This window comes from Petaurus breviceps, unplaced genomic scaffold, assembly GCF_028583685.1.
Source record: "Petaurus breviceps papuanus isolate PSGF00001 unplaced genomic scaffold, PetGlider_PUasm1.0 90683, whole genome shotgun sequence".
Classification (NCBI taxonomy): Eukaryota; Metazoa; Chordata; class Mammalia; order Diprotodontia; family Petauridae; genus Petaurus; species Petaurus breviceps.
Genome location: NW_027187308.1, coordinates 3,308,620 through 3,314,602, shown reverse-complemented (window position 1 = coordinate 3,314,602; position 5,983 = coordinate 3,308,620).

The following is a 5,983-nucleotide window of genomic DNA, read 5'->3' as shown; positions in this document are numbered from 1 at the left end:
ATAAGTTTATAAGTTAGTACACATAAAACAATACCCTAAAATAAACAAAACCCGTTCTAGATTTCAATTGATAAGAAACTGTGGCTCAAATACTTACTAGCTATGTCATATGGAGTAATTAATTTGATTTACTTTTGACTGAATTTTCTAATCTGCAAAATGAGGGCATGAAATTAAATGAACTTAAAGGTTCTTCCTATGTATAAACAAGGATTTTAATGAAAGTGAAAAATTGTATAGCAAATTGTGTTTTATAGACAATTGGAGGTGCTTAATTTCTTTCACAATTAGTGGAAAACAAGTTTTAGAAAGGTATGATGTCATAAGTAGATTATCTTTAAATAGATTACATTAGTAGAAAAGAATGACCTCAGAATAATTATCAATATATTATGCAAAAAAAGCACTGTAGGACCCAGTTTATCATAATGTGGCATAATACCTTAATAAAAGAATATATTTACATTATGAATTTGACAAAAGTAAAAGACATATGTAGCAATGAAAATAAAATTTATTAATTATTTTGTCTGTTTTCTTAGAATTAGGAGTTGTTTGAATCATTTTTGTTTCCTAAAATACAGTTTTTCAAAGAAATTTTTTGTTTTTATTTTCCTTTAAAAATATTCCCCTGCATAAAGGCTAGGTTTGAAAATATTCTTTTTAATTTGACATAATCCCTAATATTTTGAACCTAAAAGGGTTCTTAAAATTCACCTGATTGAATCCATATGAAGAAAAGAATCCCTTCTCCAGTATAAGTTAGGGTTCATCCAACTATTATTGAAGATGTCCAGGGAGGGATAATCTATTTCTTTCCAAATTTTGTTGTTCAGGCATTCAGTTATATCTGACTTTTCATGACCTATTAGCCATACTTCCCATGGCGATTTCTTTGCAAAGATACTGAAGTAGTTTGCCATTTCTTTCTCCAGTTATTCTGAAACTGAACCATTCCATTATTTTTTGTCATTTAATGTGTTCCATCTAAACACATTTGGAAAAAACCTTGGAGGTGATTTATTACAACTCCCTCACTTTATCAAAGAAGAAGCTAAAACCTAAATAATTTAGGTAACCTGTATGTGATCACTCAAGTGGTAAGTAGAAGAACTGGAATTTGCATTTGGAATCTATAATTCCAAGTTCAATGTTCTTACTACTTTCTTTTTTCCTAACATGAAGACTATATCTAATTCTTGGAAATTCCATTCAGTGTTTCTAGTTCTTCCCTCTGGGATAGTGGTGTCATACTTAAATAGAATGGGGGCTTACAAAATTATCTTAGAAAACTGCTAATTTGGAGCAGAGCCAAGATGGTGGCCTAGGAGCAGAAAAACTCCCTGCCCTCCATCCATATCCACCTCAAATACTTATAAAAATGACTAAACAAACTTGAGGGATACAGAGCCCTGAAAGTGACAGAGAGAAAAGTAACATCCCACTGAAGACAGCCTGGCAGGCTGGCAGGAAGGGTCCATCACAGCCTGCTGGTAGCAGAGCCCAGCCCCTCATGAGCCTGAGACTTTAGCATCAGGGCGGCCTGACCAGACACAGCTAGAAGGACATCAGAGTAGATCACCAGCAGTTGTGGCAGTTTCTAGAGTTATCAACCTATATATGTCAAAGACAAAGTGAGAGGTCAGAGTGGATTCTGTGGGAACAGGGGGTCTGAGAGAGCAGTCTGGCCTCTGCCCCCCAGAGGGAGAAGTGGCTAAGGCATGGCAGCCACAGCCACATGGTTGCTTCAGAGCTTCTCGACTGCAGATTGTAGGGGGACCAAGCAAACATTATGAGGGGTAAGCACTCTTGCTTTAACCTGTTTGCATCTGGATTGCTGTTGAGGATGGAGGTCCTGGAGTGTGTGTCCAGTGAGCCAGAGGGTGTAGAGGCTTCAGAGAGGAAAGCCAACTAATAGCTCTGGTAGCTGAGAAAACCCCAACGATTTGGGACAAAGCTCTCCTTTCTGGAAGCAGAGTTCTACTGTGGCAAAAATGTCAAAAGTTAAATAATTGAGTAGCAAAATTAGCAAGCAAAGGAAGGAAAGCAAGCACAGCAATACTATTTTGGATTCCTTATTTTCCAACAAAAAGAATCAAAGCATGGAACAGGAGGAAGACAATGAAGTCAGAACTCCTCCACCAAAAGCTTCCAAGAAAAATATGAATTGGTTACAAGCCATAGAGGAACTTAAGAAGGATTTTGAGAAACAAAAAAAGAGAAGTGGAGGAAAAACTGGGAAAAGAAATGAGAATGATGCAAGAAAATCATGAAAAGTGAGTCAACAACCTGACTGAAGAAATTAATACCTTAAAAATAGACTAATTTGGGGGGCAGAGTCAAGATGGCAGACTAGAAGCATGACCTCCAAGCGGTTCTGCTTTCCACCTTCCCCAATCAATGTAAAAAGGGTACTCTGAACAAACTTTGGAGCTTCAGAACACACAAAATGACACAGAGAAACTAACCTCCCGCTGAGGACAGCCTGGCAGGTCGGAAGGAATTGGCCAGTGCAACACTTTTGGAGTCAAGCCCAGGCCCATGTACGCTAGAGGTTTTAGCTCCAGGGCTAGTCTGACCAGCCACTGGCCAGAGGATCTCCAGATCAGCAGCAGCTGTGGCTGTTTCCAGAATTATCAACACATGGATGCAAAGGACAAAGTAAGATGTCAGCGCAGTGTAGAATTTAGGACCCAGTAAGTGGGAGTGCATCAGCTTTTTCTCCCAGGTCAAGAAGCCACCGAGACGCTGGCACAGTGAGCCAGGGCCACATGGAAATTTCAGCTCCTGGCCTGCAGAGGGTAGGAGGAACAATTGACCAGTCTGATGGGGTAATTGCCCTTGCTTTAACCTGCTTGGATCTGGGTTACAGTCTAAGGTGGAGGTCCTGGGGCATGTTTTGAGCTTGGCAGAGCATGTGGAGGCCTCAGAGAGCGCACCCATCTAATACCTCGAGGAGCTGAGAAAACTCCAGCATTTGGGATAAAAGCTCCCCTGTCTGGTGGCAGAGTCCTATCATGGCAAAAAGCTTAGGGGCAAGTGACTGAGGGGCGACATAACCAGGCAAAGGAAACAAAGCAGACAGAAGATTCCAACATCAGACTCCTATTTTGGAGACAAAAAGGAGCAAAGAATGGAACAGGAAGAAGACAGTGAAGTCAGAACTCCTGCACCAAAAGTTTCAAAGGAAAATACGAGCTAGTTATAGGCCATAGAGGACTTTAAGAAGCAGATAAGAGAAGGGGAGGAAAAATTGGGAAGAGAAATGAGAGTGATGCAAGAAAATTATGAAATGAGAGTCAAGAACCTGACTGAGGAAAATCACACCTTAAAATAGATACTAACTCAAATACGAAAAGAGGCTCAAAAAGGCAATGAGGAGAAGAATGTCTTAAAAAGCCAACTTTGCCAGATGGAGAAAGAATCTCAAAAGCTCACTGAGGAGAATCATTGCTTCAGAATTAGATTGTAGCAAATGGAACCTAATGACTTTATGAGAAATCAAGATCCTCTTAAACAGAACAAAACAAATCACAGAATATAAGGCAATGTGAAGTATCTCATGGGAAAATCCACTGATATGGAAAATAGATCCAGGAGAGATAATTGAAAAATTAATGGACTACCTGAAAGCCATGATCAAAGATAAGTACCTAGAAATCATCCTCCAGGAAGTTCTCAAAGAAAACTGCCCTGATGTTTTAGAACCAGAGCACAAAATAGAGGCTGAAAAAATCCACCATTCTCCTCCTGAAAAAGATCCCAAAAAGAAAACTCCTAGGAATATTATAGCCAGGTTCCTGAATTCCCCAATCAAGAAGAGAATATTACAAGTAGCTAGGAAGAAACAATTTGAATACTGTGAAAAAACAATCAGGAAAAACCAGGATCTGTCAGCTTCTACACTGAAGGATCGAAGGGATTGGAATATCATATTCTGGAGGGCAAAGGAGCTAGGATTAAAACCAAGAATCACCTACCCAACAAAACTTAGTATCATGTTTCAGGGGAAAATATGCTCACTCAATGGAATAGAGGACTTTCAAGCATTCTTGATAAAAAACAAAAACTAGAGTTGAATAGAAAAATTGACATTCCGATACAAGAAGCAAGACAAGCATGAGAAGGTAAATAGGGAAAACAAATCATAAGGAACTTATCAAAGTTGAACTATTAACATTCCTCAATGGAAAAACAATAATTTTATTTTATGAAACATTTTTTTTCAGTATGAAAATAGTTGAAGGAAATATATGTGTGTGTGTGTGTGTGTGTGTGTGTGTGTGATGAGAGAGGAATATAATGAGAGGAGATGGGGAGAGACAGAATGGGGTTAACTATCTCATATAGAAGAGGTAAGGGAAAATGGTTAAAATGGAGGGGAAGAATAGGAAGGAAAAAGGGAAAGGGTCAAACTTATTCCCATTGAATTTGGCTTGAGAAGGGAATGAAATACACACTAAATAGGGTATCTCACCCTCATAGACACATGAATAGATGCAAAGTGAAGTGAGCAGAACTAGGAGACTATTTAACACAGAAAAGGCCATTTTGTATGGTGATCTGCTATGAATACTTTGACAATTCTGAAGGACTATTGATGAAAGGTGCTGTCCATCTTCAGGGAAAGAATTGCTAGAACTTGGATGCAGGCCAAAGATACTTTTTCTTTACTTTATTTTTCTTGGAGAGCTTTTAGTCTGTGTTTTCTTTCACAGAATGACTTACATGGAAATGTGTTTCACATGACTACACATATATGTAACCTATGTTAAATTGCTTTCTCAATGATGAAGGAGGGGAAGGAGGAAGAGAATTTAATACTCAAATTTTGAAAAAAATGTAAAATTGTTTTCACATGTTATTGGGAGAAAATAAAATAAAATAATAAATTTAAAAACAAAATAAAACCGCAAATTAACATCAGCTATGTTGTATTTTCATTCACTTTATGAAATACTTCCCAATTATATTTTAATCTTGTTCCAAAACATTCACGAGTTTTGATGTAATTTGCACATGAAATACAGTGAATTTGACAACTCGGTTTTGTGACCAAATATACCATGTCTCATGGTCCCAAGCCAACCACTCAAATGCTAAAAGACAGCTACTACATCTCTGTATGCATACAAGTCCTCTCTTTAAGATAAATATTTTTAATTCCTCTTATTCATGCTCATACAGGATGAACTTGAAATCTTTATAATTGTGACTGATTTCCTCTATATGTATCCCAACTTTTCAATGAATTTCTTAAAATATAATGCCTAGAACTGAACACAGAATACACTATTATATGGCTATGACAAAGTACAGTAGGACTATCATCTTAATATGCCTGGAAGCTATGTCTCTCAGTCTAGTCCAAAACTTCAGTATTTGTCTTTGTTTCCTGTTTGTATATAGTGCGTTAAAACCTCCATATTTTCTTTCTTTTTTTTGGAAATCTTCAAATATAAAATTAATAAAACCAACATAAGAAAAGAAGTGGCCAAAAGGAAGATGATATGATGATATTCTAGGAAATCTTATAAACTTCACCCAAAAGTTGAGTTAAAAAGCAATTAATAATTTTTAGCAAAGTAGCAAAATATAAAATAATCCACATAAATTATCTGCATCTCTATGTATTATAAATAAACTATGCAAGAAGAGATAGTTTAAAAAAACATTTAAAAGGACTCTACACAGCATAAAATACCTGAGATTACACATGATATAAAAAAGGGAAAAATATAAACAAAATTATTTTTTAAGTTATACAAATAAAATCATTTATATTGTTTGAAAAAAATTATCTGTACCCACAATATGCTTTCTCTTGAAGCAATCCAATCAGTTTCAACCCTCACTCATAATCTTGTTGCCTTTCTTTCCCTTCCTCTTTCCTTCGTTCCTTCCTTCGTTCCTTCGTTCTTTCCTTCCTTCCTTCTTTCCTTCCTTCCTTCCTTCCTTCCTTCCTTCCTTCCTTCCTTCCTTC